This window comes from Protopterus annectens, chromosome 9.part0 (genome assembly GCF_019279795.1).
Source record: "Protopterus annectens isolate FY-2018-M chromosome 9.part0, PAN1.0, whole genome shotgun sequence".
Classification (NCBI taxonomy): domain Eukaryota; kingdom Metazoa; phylum Chordata; order Ceratodontiformes; family Protopteridae; genus Protopterus; species Protopterus annectens.
In genome coordinates this window covers 930,475,165-930,494,987 of record NC_056743.1, presented here as the reverse complement: position 1 = coordinate 930,494,987, position 19,823 = coordinate 930,475,165, and the positions used below count along the sequence as shown (strand labels likewise).

Below are 19,823 nucleotides of genomic sequence, written 5' to 3'. Positions count from 1 at the left end.
CCTCAAACACACCTACTTGCTGGCTTCCTTTTCCACCCTCCCAGTCAAGGTGAATCCTAGCCAAAGGTATTTCGAATGGGGTTCCTCCTAAACCTCTGACTGGAGTAGACTGCCCAGGCAAGTAGTGCTCCTCTGTAACCTGTAAACTGCCATGCCATATCCATAATATCCTTACCCCTCTACATCATGTAGACCTGTTGTTAAAAATGTCCTTATTCTGAAGCTTGAAGATGGTCTTCCTCCCTTCTAACTAGAAGGTACTCAGTTCTCAGCTCCTTTATTAAAATGTGTACAATAGTCAGCCTTGCTGGGTGTGTCAGTAACTGTGCAGTTTGCATGTTCACATGTGACGATGGGAGGATTAGAAGGTTGTGGATTTTATACTCTTACCAGAGGTTTAGTTTCAATGCAGATAATGCACAGTAGCACAGGGAATGGTGTGATGTCCTTCATACGAGATATTAAACCACAGTTGCCTGAATTCCATAATCATCTATTAATCAAACTGCCTTTAAAATACAAAACTCTGATTACATTATTTCACATTGAACATTGACATGAAAAATTAAATTCTTAATTGTATGATTTTTGCTACTGCCCTCGTTTAACATGTAATCTTAAGTCAGTTTTATTTTTCATATGTCTTACAGTATTTTGCTTCTCACATTTTTTATCATATAAAAGCAGCCTACATTTTTCTAGCCATTATGTCCAAATGATACCAGTTATTTTTTTTCCATTGCTTCCAACAAATGCATCACCATTTATTTCATATAACCCATGACAGATAATTTTGTTACTTAATGCTTTAATTCCAGTTTTCTCTTCTGAATCACACTAGATTTTCTTTGTTCTTTCACATGCTCATAAAAGTATTTCAGTGTTACTGTACTTTTTATAAAGTAATATTCTCCTCTTATTTGCTTTAAATGTACAGAGCCCTTTGTATACATTTTTTTTACATATTTTCCAAAAAAAAAAAAAAAAACTAACTTTGTTCACCAGATTTCTCTAGATGCTGTTTAATTACTTTTGAACACCTTCACTTAGAATGTTCCAGCCATCATTTCTCTGAGCCATATCTTCATGCCACTTCTTCCTTTTTTAATGCCTTGCTGTGTTTTTCATTTTAGGTTCACTCTTCCATTTCAAATATCAAATCAATATTTCTGTATCTTTTCCACTCAGTCTGTTTTCTTAAATCTCTCAGTATTTGACATTATGAAGACCTCCTAATTTGTCTTGATCTCTGCACGTTTTAATTAAAACTTATCAACAGTGAAGAATAATACAATATTGGATGAAACATTTCTAAACCTCTCCTTGTCATTGTTATACACAATGTAGCCCCTCTTTTTGATTGGCTTTGAAACATATCTCCAGTGCTCCTTTCTGTAGACATTCTGAAATTAAATATATTTAACTTGTATAGCATAACTGGCAGTTGTCGATCTGTAATAAAAAATGTAATAATAATAATCTTTAGAAATTCATAATATCCCTACAAATCTGCTACCCTTTAATTTTTTTCTAAAACTTTTCTGCTTTTCTGTACTCAAAGCCTTACCAAACTTATTTATTTTTTAATTTGTTTTATTTTAACATTTGTTGACCAGGAAAGTGCGAGCAAGACGGATCCTATTTTCAGAGGAGCCCCAGGGAAAAATGCTCCAGATGCATGTCTTTAGAATTTGACTGTTTATAAAGGTAATTTAAATTCTACATATGCCTCCATATTTTCTAAAGCCCTTACTGTTGTCTGTGTACAGTACCAGTCTGTCTCGCTGCATTTTTGCTTAACTTTCATAACTTTCTATGCAATTGTAGCCCTTCTTGTTATCAGCATACCTGATTTATGTAAATTCAGAGCTTTTTCCTCCTTCTGTCTTTTAACACAGTGTGTGGTTATATTTAGGAAGCTTGCACATTGCAATGGTGTTAGGAGGGTATCCTTGTGTTATCTGCTTTCATAATGTACAATTATGGCCATTCCATCAGTTTACCAAAAGTCTGAAGTTGTATATTTTGCTAACAAATTATTCTTATGCTTGCATTCACATCTTTTCTAATGAATTATGAAGATCAGAGTTCTGTTGTATCATAATCCTTTTCTAGATCAGTACTTAAACGTTCTTCCTTTGTACTTATCTTATGTAATGTTTTTCTCACCAGCCACAATAAATGTGTCATGAGTTTTTCCCCCATACCCTCAAATTACTTCTCAGAAAACTTCAAATTTTTCACTTAATTTTCATGTTTTTTTTTTTTTTTTTTTTTTGCTTAGGCTTTGTAATGAGTATTTATTAGGAAGTTTTGTCTCAAGTTTTAGTCTTTACAGTCTCCCATATTTTTGAAGGATTTAAATCCTATATTCATATCTTTAAAGCTATATTGTGTTCCACCATTGTCTGTACTCGTCATTTACATTCTTAATCCTTCCAGAGCGGTCTCTTTAATGCCATCTCCATTCCCTTTCCTACTTTGAGTTGTCTCATTATGTTTGGTACCTCCCACTTTTTCATATAAGAATAGTTCTAAAGCAGCATTTATTTATTTAATATTTTGAGTATCTTTCTACCTATCTTATGCATTAAACTCTAAACTTTCTGTAAATTACTTTTTTGCATATTTTTTGATAGTAAGGGACACCCTTGTGTTTTTTTCCCTTGCATTCAGATAGCTGCCTCTTTTAATTCCATTATTGTCTTCCAAGCTTAAATCATTCTTGTGCCTTTTATTTTTCTTGCATAATTCCCTTTCCTCTCCCTACTGTTTTTTAATTCTTCAATACATGCCATTTCTTCTCTTCTTTTTCTTTTCTTATTTATTATTTCAGATACACTGCTGTACTCATTCAGTATGGTTAGGTTAAATGCATTCCACTACTGTATCCATTTATCCCAAAACACCTTTATTAAAGTATCACTTAAGACATAGGAGCACATGCTTTAATAGAAAACAAACCATAGTAACATTTTTCATTTTCATGCAATTTGCATTATGTATGTTTTCTTTGTTTTTAACATTTATTTTTTACTCCGTCATTACAAAAATTGCTCAGTTCCTGCCCTTCCCTTCAACCTCATTCCTCCTCTGGAACATTATTCTGCATTGTTACCACATATTCCATTTATTTGTATATAATATGCTACTTCCCTTTTTCTAAAGATCCTACTTCAAGTTCTTTATTTTGTCTCCTTTACAATGTTGAGTACTTCATTTGCAGTTCGTTTAGATTTTGATGTCCGTTTTCTAGTAATTGCTTTGGGGGGGGGGGGGGCAGCCAGTAGCATTAAACTAAGTAAGGCCTTACTATATCAGTTCAGATCCTTTGTCCCAACTCAAAAAAAAATTCCCTAGTTACAGCTATTTGGTCCACCACCGTTTCTGACTGAGTACTTTGTAAGGAAATTTTTAAATCTGCCACTTTGTTACACTCCCAAAAAGCATGTTCCCAGATACTCTGTCTTTCTCATAACACCTCCAGAATTTGCTGTCTTTCTGAAGACAAATTCTCTGAAGACTGCTTGGGATATAAAATTACTTATGCAAACACTGTAAAGCAAAAATCTTAAACCTTCTGGACTTTATTGCATACTTCTGAAATATATAGCTGCTGATCCATTGTTCCTTTATGAAGTGCCTTTCCAGTCTCTCAAATTCTTTTCTAATCTCCTCTGTTTTTCAGTTATTATGCAATATTTTATATGCTCTAGTAATCATCCATTTTTTACAGCAGCTTCTGTTCTAGATTCAACTAAAAACTCCCCTATTTCTCGTCTCTCACTTAACAGTCCTCTATCCCCCATCAATCCCTGGCATGGAAGGCAGTCTTTAACCCCCCAGTCCAAATGTCTGCTTGGGCTCTTCCCATTTCTGTTGCATTTTCCTCTGTAGTTGCATATTCTCAGTATCTCGTTTCCTTTGCTAATTTTCTCCATTAAGTTCCAGCTGCCTCTTGCCCCTACTTGTTGTCATCCATATTAATAAAAATTAGTTTTTCCACTCTTCTGCTGGCCTGATTGTCAAAATGCTTTCTGCTACTTTGTAAACATAATCTGGATGTATGGTGGTGGTGGTTCTCCTTAAGGGCCTGCATTTGAAATCCTATGTTCTACTTATTTCATGAACTGTCTCCCAATATCATGTCTTTCCACTTTGATTTGAAGTAGTCTGCCCATGTTACGTATATGACCCTGAACTGTGCAACTCTAAAGTATCTTTTAAAATAAGGTAATTCTAAATCACCCTGCTCTGTAGGGAGAAGCAACTTATCCCACTTAACTCCTGCCCTCTTTCAGTACCAAATATATTCCGCCAATGTTTGATCAGTTGTGGTCCACAGCTTCTCCTCTGGTTGTTAAAACATGTCTGACTTGTGCATAATATTAAAGGGACAAGAAGTATTTTCACTGCTTATACCTTACTATCCATATGCATAGTTAAAAGCTTCCAAATTCTCAATTTTTGTATTATCTTTTTAGTCCTTTGCCTCGTATCCTTAGTTGCCATAATAGAATCCTTTTTAATCCATGCACTTAAGTACTTCATGTTATCATGTCTCCATAAAAAAGTTTGTTTGATTTATACCCTGAAAAGACTTTAACCTGCCTCATAATGTTTCACAACACCAGAATGTCCTTTCTTGGATTCATCAGTACAAAATAATATCTGTGAAGTTACTTTATTTGATCATATCAGTTACATCCTTGAATTTGAGTCCCTTATTTGCTTTGCTAGTGGTTATAAGCATAAAACAAATAGCAAATGGAAAAGAGGGCACCCTTAATTGGCTCTTCTGTTCAAACACAGCTTGGCAGAGAGGAACTTCCTACCTTAATTTTTGCCTCTGACCCTTCTTACGTCCTTATAATTAACCCTATTGTTCTGTCAAGAATGCAAGTGCCACCCTTGCTCTACCCATAAAAATCCATCTGACTCTAATGAATGCCTTCTCTGCATCAAGAACCACCAACAATAGTAGCATATTCTTAACTCTGCTTCCCTGTGGATCATAATTGATGTTTACCATATTGATCACTGTAGCAGTACCCTTAGATGTATGAGTTATATCCTGCCAAGAATGTAACAGCAGGACAGCTTCCAAAGGTTCGGGGAATCTCAACGTACCCAAACTGTCAAGCACCTTGAGCTGAGCTGACAAGAAGTCAAGTTTGGGTATGAAGCCCTTCAGAACTTAACTGCTGCTGAAGACTACCCTCCTCTTAGGCTTTCCAGTACTGACGGTTGGCTTGTGCTTTCCTTTGCTAGGTAGATAGGTTCCCTTTTTGGTGATGATGGGGGACTTCCAATTTCTTAATTTTGTTGATGTATTACTTTCCTCTACAGGAAAGTTATTTTAAAACAGAGAGAGAGTTGTGTTTCAACAGACTGTCTCGAGACTGCAACATACTTTAAACAGAGTGCTTGTTTTTTCTGACAGTTTATAAGTGGTGTAAAGTAACTGAAATGTTTTTTCTGTGGAGCTGCTGTGTTTATTTTACTTTTCTGGGGCTGGCATAGTGTGTTGAAGTGCTTTTTGCCATGTTTTTTCTGTCACAAAAGTAACTGTTATGGACTGGTAGTATTTACTAACAATTGCTGTTAGTTTTCTCTGGGAAATGGTCATCATTTTCAGTTTAATCATGGAACAAACTATCAGTCCCACAGTTCCTTCTTTTAGCCACAGAATGAAAACAATCACACGGCCTTTGCCACCACAGCAGACTAGCAGTTTGCGTCAGCCGCAGGTGGGTGACTGCTGTGGCCATTTATTGTACTTCAGACCCCATTCATCTTTTACCTTGGATCCCTGTGGTGTAGCACCTACAAGCCACTGTGAAACAGAGGTTAGTCACGTCATCTGTGGCTGTTGGGGTCCCCATAGTGGGCAAAGGAGAGCCACTGTTGTCTGTCTTGGGAGAGGGAATGGGAGAAGTTTCCTTGTGTCAGAATGTTGTGTCCATCTCTTGGTAGGCTGCTGCTGCCATTAATAACATGGTCAGCCTCATTTTTCCTATAAAAAAAAAACAGAAAACTACGCTTGTATATACTCCTCAATTTTCTTTAGATAAGAGTAGTTTACTGAGGCTGGCTCAGGGTGATTCAGGTTATTGAGCCTTCTTGTAAAGTAGTTTCTGGTAAAAGAGAGGGATGACTCTTTGATTCACTCTGGTGAAGTCCCAGTTTCTCATTCTCTGACATTTTGGCTAGAATATGCCGTTGTTTTCAGTGGGCGAACACTGAGGTTTCTCAGTTCCTTAGAAATACTGAGAGTTGTTACAGAAGGGTTTTCAGAACCTGTGTGTGTTACTACCTGCAATTTTCCTGATAGTCAACCAGCTGCCCCTAAAAAGGCTGATAGGATATATAAAGTTAATCATTCTTTTTAATGTTTATACACTAGTCCCAAACCTGATTACTATAGCTGTAGTTGAACCCACTGTTGCCAAGCACTCCATTCCAATCCTAGTATTTATGATAAGGATAGGGAAATTATTGATAGGCATGGGAAAACAAGTGTATATGTTTACAGCTTTGATTTTCAGAATTTTGAATTGTCAGGCTGATAAAAAGTATGTTCTGACAAATTGTAAAACTGAGGAATGTTTTATCTGCAATTTCTTCTTGTGAGAAAAAAATCTGATTTAAATGACTAATTTTTTGTATTGCACATGTCACTACCTATCGTTTACAGTGTGGATGACTGTTCATACCTCTTCCAGGGCTATGGCTTCTGGTACTGTTTTGAATAGGTTTGCACGGCTGCATCCTCAGAACCTCCCAGAGGATGATAAGAAAATGGGATTTTAACTTTTCCCTTTGTTTGGCATCTCTGAGGTGATCAAAAAGTGGAATGAAAGGGGCAATCTTATCCAGGGATCAGCCCTCCTTTTCTAAATTTTTAAGGTATTGTCTGTCCTCATCCAGTTTTCGGGGAAAAAAACCCAGAATCAACAAAATACATGTAAACAGACATTTAAGAAGAGATGGCAAGGAGTTCCAAAAACAAATTTTGAACCTCCCAAAACCAAGGACAGTCCAAGTCTGAATGACGATTCCAGACCTTGTGAAACCCTTCCAGCTTGGACCCTCTTTTCTTCGAGAAAGTCCGAATCTCCATTTTCTGTTTGGAAACGGTTTCAGACATATGGGTTCTGAAAATCATTCATCAAGGTTACAGATGGGAGCAGGAGGAAATTCCTTTTTTCCATTGTTCATTCCTCTTTCTCCATATCTGACTTTCTTGTTTCCATCTGTGCATCACAGCATCGCATGCTGTCCCAAGGAATGATAAAACCAGATCCTCCTCCTCAAATGGGAAAGCGTTTTTATTCAGTGTTGCTCCTGGTACCAAATAAATAAATAAAATTCCTGGAGATTAATTCTAGATCTTTCTTTTCTAAGCCTGTTTGTGATAGTACCCTGTTTCAAAAATGTTACTTCACAAAATGTTACCTCTTCTTCCTCTTTCAAGTTTCTTGTTAGCCCTGGACGTAAAAGATGCTTATTATAACATCCCTATTCATCCAGCAGTCCTAGATCATGGCTGTAGGCAAGATGATGCCCCCCCCCCCCCCAGCCGTTCTAGTGGCTATTTCTCCCCAGTTATCCTAAACACTGTTCAGACCTGTCAGTGTGCATGCTATTTTTTTTTAAATTTTTACTTCTACAGTGATTACAAATATTTGAACTTAATTTAAAACTTTTATTTAAAATTTTATAGCATGGACCGTGATAGACATTTGCTAAACAAAACAGTACAGTCTCACAATGAAAACAAATTTAGCATTAACAATAAACTTATCTGCCCCTGAAACATATTCATTAAAATGACATTGAAACCCACAGTCAAAGAAAATGGATCTGGCCAACAGCGGATTAAGTTTACCTTTGGGTTGTTTTCAAACCAGAGTCCCTTTGCACACATTTTTAGGACCATGCATACATGCATTTGTTCTTTGATTCACCTTCCTAAATATATTAAAATATATTCCTTGTATAATACAGCACCACTTGTTAGATTGTGTTTCAAATTTGTAGTTTTGAACAGTGTTTCAGTAAACAATGAAACAAAATTTATGAACTAGTAATGACAAAACTGCCCATTTCAGAACATTTCAGCCATAAAAGATGACTCAAACTTTTGTCATTATAGTACATCAGTATCAGTCAATGTGCACAATGCCTGAAGAAGTAAAAGTCATCTTAATGTTTCCACATTAAAGAAATCTGTAACTAATGAAGAGGTTTCTACTGGCAGACAACTTTATATTTCAGTGTTTCATCTACAAATTCAGTACCCATTGCCCTTGAAGAATAAATTGCATATGTTACATTAAAATAATTAATAAACTGCAAATATTGCAATATGGAATGGATGGCAAACCGACAACGGTTCATAGTTATAAGGCATCTCATCTAAATGAAGACTCACTCAGGACTGTAGCCCCCCCCCCCCCCCCCATAAAGTACAACAGAGATCAGCAATCCATCTACATGGTATGCAAGTAGAATCCACAGCCTTTTGCATCAAAAGCAAGTGTGCTACCTGTTGAGCCACTAAACAATGATTTTAAATTCTCTAGCACACACAATGATGACCATTTGCTAAACAAGAGTTGCACATTTGTAAACAGACTTGGCAAGTTCAGCAGTAAATTTCTCTTCCCTTGAAGCTCACAATTCCTTGCAAATGCACTGAAGCTTATAATTGGTGTAGAGGATTTAGGCTGTTGTTAGTAAGGCACAGAGTTTGAGCCTGGCTAAATTAATTAAAATGTTATCACCAAATATGGGATTTTACATACACACGCACTACATTCAACATTATAACAAAAAATTCCCTACCTGTTTGTCCAGACCTTGTTTCTTAAAAAAAAAATAGCACACTGCATTCCAATTGAAACATGCATGCATCATCCTAAAGACGCACATACAGATGCTACAAAGGATGCACTCTGTGTGCATCCTTAAATAAGACGTAACACACACACAGTGATTTCTTGAAGAAATAAAAGTTTGTGGAAGCCCCCCAGCCAGTGAGCCCTCTCCATGGCTAGTTGACCCCCCAAGCCTATGGGCCCTAGGCAACTGCCTAGGTCGCCCAGTGCTGGATCTGGCTCCGTCATCCAAACTTAAGATGTTTAAGGTTTTGTGTGTCTGCATCACTTTATCAGTTCTCTGCTTTACACTTAGGACTATCCATTGCATCAGAAGTTTTGACAAAGTGTCTGGCTGTAGTTATAGCTCATTGCAGGCAACAGGGTATCCATATTTTTCAGTGTTTAGATGATTTGTTCATCTTTGCAGAGTCTTTTTCTAAGTGCCAAGAGTGTCTCTTTTGGGTGAGAGATCTACAAAAGCTGGGATTCCAGGAGAAGATTCAAAAAGTCTTTCTTGACTTTTTCACACTGGATTGTGCTCCTGGGATGTCAACTAGACACTTCAGTTCAAAGAGCTTTTTTCACATGAAAAAATAGATAATTAGATCTAGTTCTAAGGTTTTCAAGTCAGACTTAGATCACTGCGAGGGGATACATCAGGATATCTGGTATCATGACAGCTGTAATTCTCATGATACCTCTGGCAATACTCCACATGAGAAAGTTATAGTGATATCTGAAATCTCTTTGGTCCCAACATCAACAGCCTGTGCATTTTCAAATCCCAGTGGTGGGGTTTGTCATACAACAGATATCCTTTAATCCAAGTCTCCCCTTCTCCCACCCTGCTCCAAAGTAGTCAGTTGCCACAGATGCTTTGGCCTTTGCATGGGGAGCAGTTTCAGGAGGGATAAAAGTGCAAGGAGGGTGTGGGAGACCAAGGGCAAATCCAAACACATATATCAAGGAACTGCTTGCCCTGATCAAAGCACTCAACTCTGTGAATCATCTTTGGTCCTGGGACCTCTTCAACTGGTTGCAGACAATACCACAATCGTGGTACATCAAAAAGCAAGGGGGAAACAGGTCATACCCCCTTTACAGACTAGCCATGATGACTTGGGGATATAGCTTCACAGTATAATCTCATTCTAAAGGCATTCTATATTCTCTAAGTGCAAAACTGTATGGCAGACAAGCTGAGCAGGACTAAGGCAGACTGCCATGAATGGAAAGTAGATCAGGGGGGACTTCAGGATTTGATCCATCTAGTGGGAGTTCCCCAGATAGGTTTCTTTGCCTTCTCTCTGAACAAGGACTCCATGCAAGAAGGCCTGGAAGAGAGAGAACTTTTCTTTTCCTTGGACAAAAATGTTCCTGGACGCTTTTTCACCCTTTCCACTAATATCAAGGGTACTTTTGAAGATTCAGAAATAAACCTCGAATATCATTGTGGTGACTCCCTACTAGGCCAGACAACTGTGGATGTCGTCCTCTTCCTATGGTGCAGTATTCTAGTTGTGGGATTTCCTGCCCTCAGGCGACTCGTACGTCTGCTCCTATACAAAAGCTTCAGCTTGGCTGTTGCAACATGCGTGGGACCTCAGACGTGAGGCCTTAAATGTGATGTCTGCACGCACAATCCTCAGAACTTTTCAGCCGCAGACGACCAACGCATTGTGTGATTGCTCCTTCTCAGATGTCGCATCTAAAAGCTAAGTAACCCATTGGGTTTCTGTTTTTCCTTACATAACCGCTTGTTATTGCTTAGGCTTGGTTGTTGTAGCAATTTTTAGCGGATGTCAGGTAAAAAGGGTAAATGCCATTCAGGGCACTAGATACCCCATAAAGACTCCCATGATAGGTGTGTTTTATGCTTAGGCTGGGAGCATGACCTTTCAATCTGCTCCATTTTTTAATCATTTGTGCCGAAGACCCTATGCAGCCGTCTGGCCGCATTAAACCTCTACGTAGAAAATTAGCGCCATAAGGGGTTAGCCCTACGAATGAGTCCCGCATCGGAGACCGCATCCGAACCTCCGTGTAAGAAGCCCAAAATTCATAGGTCTTCATCACCTGCCGCTTTGTTACCGGATGTCCCGCCAACTGCCAATTTAGGAGCTGAGGGATTATCGGCAAATCCATCAACTTCAGTGATGACCTTTGGGGAAGCAGTTGCTTAGCCAATGACCGACATGTCCTCGGAGCCTGCCCAGACACCAACTACTGTTGATGTCGAGGGGGAACCAGATTCGGTGGTACCTCCGACCTGGATCCAAACTTCTGAAATGGTTGCTTCAAAACCTGACTCCAGGCTGGTTCCCATTTCACCCCGGCCAAAAAGAAACAAAAAAACCAAGCATGCCTCCTCCACTGCAGAAGGCCTACCAGATTGGCAGTCCTTCACTTCTTCCCTCATGCAGGCCTTTATGCCCCTTAGGCCTTCAGCCTCAACCTCCACTACTCTGCCTTTACTCAGCCCTAGGCCTGCCTCAGCCTCTTCCCAACCTCCCATGACCTCTCAGGTTAGGGAGGAAGAGCATGATTCTTCCTTTTCTTCCTCAGAGGACTCTATATCATATACCTCCCAGATTGCATCTCCCCAGGAGTATTATTTTCCTGATGAGGAATCTGTTTCATAGATTCATAGATTAGTACTAAGCTAACTGCCCTTGCGTGCCATTTTAAGCTTAGCCAATTATCCTTTGGGAGACTCAAACCCTGCACCTTGTGTTTGTAAGGCAAGCACCTTAACCATTAGGCCACCCTCCCTGAGAACATTACCTTTGGTGAAACCATCACCAAGATGAAAGATTATTTCAAATGTGATACCTCACAAATGACTGACACCCAAAAGAGGTACTTTGAGCTCCTTCAAGTAAAATCCCCCTCCCCTTCTGCTTTTCCTCCGGTTTTGCCTGCTTACTTGGATGCCTTTAATTCATCATCTAAGGCCCCAGACTCTCAGCCACCTGCCTCCAAGCGCCCTGACCACTTCTACAAGGTGCTGAATGAGCAAAAATTCTTAGTTAAACCACCCTTGGCAGACCCAGCAGTGATTGCCACCTTCCCTGATAAGCAATCCAGAATGCTTCTTTCTGCCTCTCTCCTACTCACTGATAAAGACAGCAAATCTAAGGATAGGATTGGCAAGAAAGTATACACCTCCTCCACGTTGGCTTTTAGAACCATTAATTATCAGACCCACATAACTATGTATGCATTAGACTTGGTGTCTCAAGCATCCTCCATGCTGGCTTCCATCTCTGACAGCCCCATTAATGCTGACATCTCCTCCAAACTGTCCCTGGCTCAGCAAATAGCCAGGCACTCGATTAGATGCAGCTATGATGCTGCAGAAGCATCTACCCGCTCTGCTGCATCTGCTTCTGTCTTCAGGAGATACTCCTAGCTGAGACTTAAGAATCTCCCAGAAGACTTCAAGTCCAAGATCTTGGATGCCTCCCCTGGATCACAACTTCCTTTTTGGGAAACAATATGTAGATCTGTTCAAGAAACTTCAAGAAAAAAGTAAGGAATTTCAGGACATGAAACATTTACTGGTGTCCACCATTCCCAAGTATTATAGAAACTACCCTGCTAAGACCACCTTTGTAAGGCGTAACCCTCCACAGACGGGTGCTTCCTCTTTCAGATCTAGAAGATGGGCAAGAAGACCTACCACGTCCAGACCTAGTGCACCACAACCTCAGCCCAGACTATTCTTTCAGGACAGAGGAGGTCCCAACATTGTGTGACTGCCTTGCCCACTTGCCACTCTCTGCATGCTTTCCCCACTGCCTCCTCACCACGGACCAATGGGTATATCCATTATCCAAAAAAGATATTTCCTCTCCTGGAAAGAAAAAACACCCAGGAAAGGCATCCCATATCCCCGAAAAACCAGCTACATCTCCTTCCACAGATGTCAGACCTGCTAAAGCTAGGTACCATACAACCTGTCCCCTCAGAATAGGAAGGAAAGGGTTTCTACTCCCATCTGTTCCTGGTCCCCAAAAAAGACGGCCCCTGGAGACCCATCTTAGACCTCTCCTTCCTAAATCTTCTCCTTCAGGTACCCACCTTCAAAATGCTGTCACTTCCCACCCTGCTACCTCTTATTCCAGCTAAGGCCTTTATGGCCACCTTGGACTTAAGAGGCCTACCTACATATACCCATCAGGACTTCCCATAGAAGATTTCTGCTTTATTCTGAGCCCTCCCCTCATTTCCAATTTACTGCTTTGCCCTTTGGTTTGTCCACTGCCCCCTGAGTGTCTACAAACTGCCTAGCCACAGCCATTGCCTTCTGCAGAACTCAGGAAATCCAGATTTACCCCTATCTGGACAACATCCTAATACTGGCAGAGTCAAAAGATACCCTCTCAAAGCATCTGCACTTCATCATGTCCCTTCTGCAAAATCTAGGGTTCACCCTCAACCTCCCAAAGTCCTCCTTGAACCCAGACCAAGAGATGATTTTTCTAGGTTGCAGAATCAGAACGGACAAAATGAAGGCCTTTCTGCCACAGGACAAGGTACTATCCCTGACCTCCCACTTCAAGGAGATCCTACACTCTCAGAAGGTAACTGCAAGGCAATTCCTTCGTCTCCTGGGCTTAATGGCAGCAACCATCCCTATGCTACCATTGGCCAGAATGCACATGCGCAAGCTAAAGTGGTACCTCAAAAACATTTGGTCCCAGCACTTGAATCACTTAGAACAGGTTATTCCCCTTCTTCACTATCTAAAGACAGAAATCAGCTGGTGGATCTAACAAGTCCAGCTAAACCCGGGACTTCTGCAATTACCTCCCACCCCAACCCAAATAATGCATACATATTCCTCAGATTCAGGTTGGGGTGCAACACTGGTATCTTACAGGGTTCAGGCAAACTGGCACCCTTCTCTAAAGGCCAAACACATCAGTGTCAGAGAAATGACAGCAGTCTTCCTAGCTCTAAAGACCTTTACCCCTCTACTTCTACCAGGGGTTCTTCTGATAGTGACCGACAACACCATTGTAATGTGGTACCTCAACAAACAGGGAGGAGCAAAGGCTTATCAGCTGTGCAGACTTAACCCTTCTGATATGGGACCTAGCCTCTCACCACAACTGGTCTCTGCAGGCAAGCTACATCCCCTCACAGGGCAACAAGCAAACCAATCTCCTAAGCAGGACATCCTGTCCACAACACAAATGGATGCTGTACAGGACTGTCTTCCTAGATGTAGTCCACCGGTGGGGCACTCCACAAATAGACCTGTTTCCTTCCCCCTAGAACAGGCAGCTGCAGACCCTTCTGCTCAAAGACCTACTCCCCTCTAGGATGGAGGTAGACGCTTTTACCATCTCTTGGGAGGGGAAGTTTCTTTATGCCTTCCCCCCTTCCCAATGATTCAGAAAATCCTCCTGAAAATCAAGGACGACAAACTGAAAATCTTGATGTTGTTCATGTTCCTCTGTTGCAGTCATTACGTTTGGGTAATCTGCTGGCAGGTTGCCCTCAGTTGGCTTGAATTTCAAAGTCTTGGGTCCTGTGTCAGTTGCAGTCTCCTCTTCCATGACGTCAGGTCGTCAGGGGTATAAAACATGCAGCCGACGCCATTTTCTTCAGTCTTTCTTGCCGCGCAGTGCCCGAAGCAGAAGCAGTTCGCAAGTGCCGGTCGGCCGACTCCTGAAATTTTCGCATTCGAGTTTCAGAACCCAAGTCTTTAATTAAAGCTAAGTACCCCGTTGGGGAAACTTTTTCTGGCTTCTTAATGATGTCAGTAAAAGTTAATAATTGCATTACTTGTGGGAAGCAAATATACCTCATAAGGATTTTCATTTGTACTGTATTCCTTGCCTAGGCCTAGATCATAATGTGCCTTGCTGTCGATTTTGTGCTAGATTTAACCAACGCACTATTAAGCGTCGGTATATCTTTGCTTCAAAATATTTTGGAAACAGATTTAATTACCCTAAAATGTTGTCGGATAACAATCTGACTACCGGAGTTCACAAAAAATGCAACGAAAAGGACAGACAGACTGTCGAGGTCCAAAACCGACTATGCTTCTCCTAAGCCAGTCGCCGGTACTCAGTGAGGTGCTTTTGCAGCCCCTGATACCCGCTACTTCCGAGTTGCAGAAACCCATGTGGAGTCCGGCATGCCGCAAGATTCTCAGAGTATTGTACCCGCGGATGAGTCCGGAGCCGCTGAGCAGGCACCGGCTTCTGAGTGTGTTTTCAGGCCTCAACATTTCTATATTAAAACTGATGCCAGCTTCAAAAACAAAGACAAAAGCAACTTCTAAGGCTAAAAAACCGACGCATGAGCCACGTGCTCAGGCCTCTATGCCTAAAAACAGATGATCAAAATAGCTGAAGACTCAATTACCTTGATAAGGGGTTCCCAACGCCCCCCCCCCCCCCAATAAGAGGCCTAGGCAAGACACTGATTATGAATCTTCAGATCAGGTTTCTATTTCTTCTGATTCCTCTTCTGATCAGGAATTTTCTATACCACCATATGAGGATTCAGATGCAGAGGAATCCATCCCATCTGCATCTCCTCCTGAAGATTATTCTTTTGGAGAAACCTTGCACACTTTAAGGGAACATTTTCATTGGGAGAGTCAGGATTTCTCGGAATCAAATAAGAGGCTTAGTGATTTCCTTCTTCCTCAGCATAGGCCTTTGGCTATACCTCCTGTATTAGACATTGTTGATGTGTTTTCGGAATCAAGCATGGCTCCTGATTCCCTACCTCCGGCTCCTAGTAAGCCAGACAGGTATTACAGGGTTTCTGACTCCCACAACATTTTATTCAAAAACCCTGCTGCTGACCCTGAAACTATCTCACAGGGCCCCAAAGGTGTAAAGGCCTCAGCTAAGAATCCTACCCCTCTGATAGAGATTCCAGGGTGCTGGATAGATGGGGAAAGAAGGGTTATAGGTTCATAGGTTCATACTAGGCTATCTGCCCTAGGGCATTTATAAGCCTAGCCAGAGTGTGTTTGGCTTTCGCCACCCATTTTAAATTAATTTTGCTATGCCCTTTTTTGAGGTTAGTATACTGTGCCTCTGTCTTACAGTGACACAGAAGTGATACCCGGGGTAAACCTATGATCTCCCATCCACTCATCAAGATTCCTCTTTAAGAGAGTCGGTGAGGGACTCTGCCTAACCTGGACTGGGATTTTATTCCAGAGTGAAGGGAGCCTCTGGGTTATGAATCTGCCCCTCCAGCATGTCCTATTTATTTCAGTGCTGAGGTTCAAGTCTCTTGAGCGCGCAACTCGATGGGATTTGGATTTTCTGAGGTGCAGCATGTCCATTAATTCCGGGTTGGACATGGCTTTATACATCAGGCACAGATCACCTCTGAGCAGGCGGTATGCCACTGAGTAGAGCTGGAGTTTCTTTAATCGGGCAGCATATGGCATCTGTTTGAGCCCTTTGATCCTCTTGGTGAGGTACTTTTGGGGTTTTTCCAGTTGCTGCAGGTGTCTGGTAAGGTACATCCCAAAAGGGGCATTGTACTCAATTATGGGCCTGATGAGGATGAGGAAAGAGGCACGATGACCTCCCCTGATCTAGATGTGAATCCCTTCATGATTAGGTGGGCTATATAAAATGTTTTTCTAACCACTTTGGCCACGTGGTTGTCAAGTGAGAGATTGCTATCAACTTGGGTCCACAGGTCCCTAATTACTTCTTCTGTACTTAATGGATTACCACCTATGTGGTAATTTGTGGGCACTTTATTTTTGCCAAAGGGGATGGCTATACACTTTTTTGGCATTTAGCTTGAGGCCATGGCTGTGGCACCAGTTGTCTGTTTCTATGAGGCCCTTTTGGAGGATGCTTGTGTCGGCTGGAGAGTCTATTATGGAGCCCAGTTTGCAGTCATCTGCGAACTTGGCCAGCCGCAGTCTTTCTGTGTTGCCCTGTACCTCCGAGAAATATATACCGAACAAAAGAGGTCCCAGGACTGAGCCTTGTGGGACGCCACTTGTAACTGGTTTGCAGTCTGACATGGCTCCAGCAATTCTAACCATGTGGGTTCTGTCCTTGAGCCAGTTTGCAACCCATCTGGTGACATAGAGGTTTATATTTAAGCTGGTGAGCTTATCTATAATGCCCGAGTGGGGTATTGTATCGAAGGCTTTTGTGAGGTCCAGGTAGGCTGTGTGGACCACCTTCCCCTCGTCAATGGCCTTGGTGACTGTTTCAAAGAAATCGACCAGGTTTAAGAGGCAGGATCTGCCCTTAACAAAGCCGAACTGGGTAGGATCCAGTGTCTCTAGGTCCCTAATATCTTTATTTATGAAGTCCATGATGATCCTTTCCATAGCTTTGCAGACCAAGCTAGTCAGGCTTATGGGGCGATAATTTCCAGGATACGTTGAGGCACCACCTTTGTGGAGAGGGACCACTGTTGCTGTACGCCACTCTTTGGGTACATATCCTGTTGTAAGGCTGAGATGGAACTGTAGTTTTATGTTTGGGTTTAGCTCTTCTTGGAGTTCATGTAGGACGCAGCCTGGGGCACCGTCTGGTCCCATTGATGCTGTGTTTTTTGCTTTGGAGAGGGCGGCTCTTACCTGAGCATCTGAGATGTCAGGGGGGCAGCACTCTGCTGGGATAGATATTTGCCCTTTTGGTGGGGGGGGGGGGAGTTTGCGCTGAACCTGTCAACTAGGATGTTGGCAATGTCTGTGGGTTTGGTGTATTTTTTGTCATTTTGGACTAATTCTGAGCATATCTGGGAATTCCCACCCAGGTTACTAACATAACTAAAGAAAGCCTTGTGATTATCCTTAGTGTCCTGTGCAATTTTCTCTCTAAGTTGGCCTTAGACGATTTTATGAGTGCCTTTTGGAAAGTTCCTGTGTTGCCCATTTCCTTTCTTGGATAAAGGGAGGCTTCTTTGTTCACCAGTGGCAGTGGGGAGCTTTAGAGCAGCCTATCTATCCCTGGAGGAGTGTTCCCAGCACAAGAATCTGGTAGTCTATTGGCCGTTTTGGGCCAATTTCTAGCTCTTTCAAGTCCCCCTGTATAAAACCCGCTTTAGCGCGATTTTGGGCATAGCGCAGCATCGGACAGCGCCGCTTAATTGGGTCTAAACCATTTTCTGCTCCACAAAGTCTGCTCTTCACTTTTCCCTTAGAACTGATCTAGTTCTCATAATAAACACCCTATTCCTACTCTAAAGCCTGGTACTTGCTCACTAAAGCAGTTATATAAGTCAGCACTAAAAAATTAAAAGCAACTACACCTCACAAACTCCCCTTGAGTACCTTGTTCCCCATTGGCCCATTTTTTCAATTATAAAGGAATTCCCAGTACTATTCTAGCATGTCCAAAGGTCAGTTGTCAATCTCCTCTCTGGTCCAGCTGGTGAATTTGGGAATCTTGAGGCAATGTTACAACTGCTTCATGTACACAGACAACCCTCTCCTCCTTCCAACAAATTCCAACACGTGAGAGATGCAACCATATAGCCAGAATGGAGGCTAAGCTCTCTCACTCAGTACTGGCGTTAAACAGTCAGGAGGAGAAGGAAACCACGCTCACTACAATTCCAGTCTCACATAGACCTACCACGACAGCAAACCAAACACATAAACACACAAAAACATACTTGGAGGCTCTAAATAAAAAATCTGCCTAAGCAGCAGATACCTCCAAAGCAGACACCCAAGCAACCGCTACCCCAAAACAAAACACGTACAACACATAGCTCGCAAAAGCCAGTGTGCCGAACAGTCACAGCCCTTAAGGCTAAACAGCACACCTGATACACTTGCAATAGGTGAGTCTATCGTCAGGCACACTGACGTCCCGCTCACCAGACTGAACAAGGGGAAGGTCACGGTGAGCTGCCTGTCGGGCGCTAGGATCCGCCACATAACACAAGCACTCTGGTCACTCCAAGGCAAGTACAAATATGACTCAGTCATTGTCCATGCTGGTGTGAATGACCTGAGACGTACCTCCCTGGACTACATGAAAAGAGACATAGAGGAGCTCTCTGAGCATGTAGCCCAGGCCGGTATGACCCTGACCTTGAGTAGCATCTTACCCTCACCAAGAATTATGGCACAATAGGAAGACAAGATGATCAATTTCAACTGTTGGCTTAAGTATTGGTGTCATTCAAAGGGGATCCAATGCCTGTTTCGCTAGGGATGTCTTGTACCTGTCACCTCTGGGCTTTTGGTTATTGGCAAAGGCTCTTGCCACCCCATAATGCCTTTTTTAGGCAAGGCTCAAAAGACAAACCCACCTCCATAGGTATCACAAGGGATAAGAAACTAAGAGTAATGCTACTCAACGCCAGAAGTCTAAACCTCAAGATGCACACACTCAAAACTCTCCTTAGCATGGAGAACATCGATATCTGTGCAGTAACAGAAACCTGGTTCAAGGCTCCCGAGAGCACCCCAGCACTACCAGGTTATACCTCATACCATGCTTTTCAGCCCCAAAACTTGGACCGAACCACAAAAGGAGGGGGAGTATCACTATTCGTCAGATACCCACACCTCCAGGTTAGTGGCACAGCACAAAGCATCAGAGACTATCCATGTGCAACTAACAGTGGGTAAAACTGCCTTCCAGTTTATAGCCTGCTACAGACCACCCTCCCAAACCCAGGAACCCCACTCGGCCTTCCTGAGAACACTGGAAAATAATAAGGTCTCTCCAAACACCATTATATTGGGCGACTTCAACTACCCAAACATAGACTGGGAGTATTACTCTAGCTCCAACACCCTAGCCCAAAGGTTCCTAGAATTTATAAACTCAAATGCTATGGAACAACTTGTTACCACTCCCACAAGAGGGGAAAGCATACTGGACCTGATCATCACTAACATGGGGACACTCTGCTCCAGACCAGAAGTGTATCCCTCACTGGTAAGATCAGACCATAAACTAATCT

The 19,823-nt window shown here is 41.9% G+C and overlaps 1 protein-coding gene across 2 annotated transcripts in view; it reads left to right on the top strand.

The window, feature by feature from the left end:
- LOC122811674 (zinc finger CCCH domain-containing protein 10-like) overlaps positions 1–19,823 on the top strand; it is a 3,783,075-nt gene that overhangs the window by 1,335,801 nt on the left and 2,427,451 nt on the right. The window lies entirely within an intron of this gene.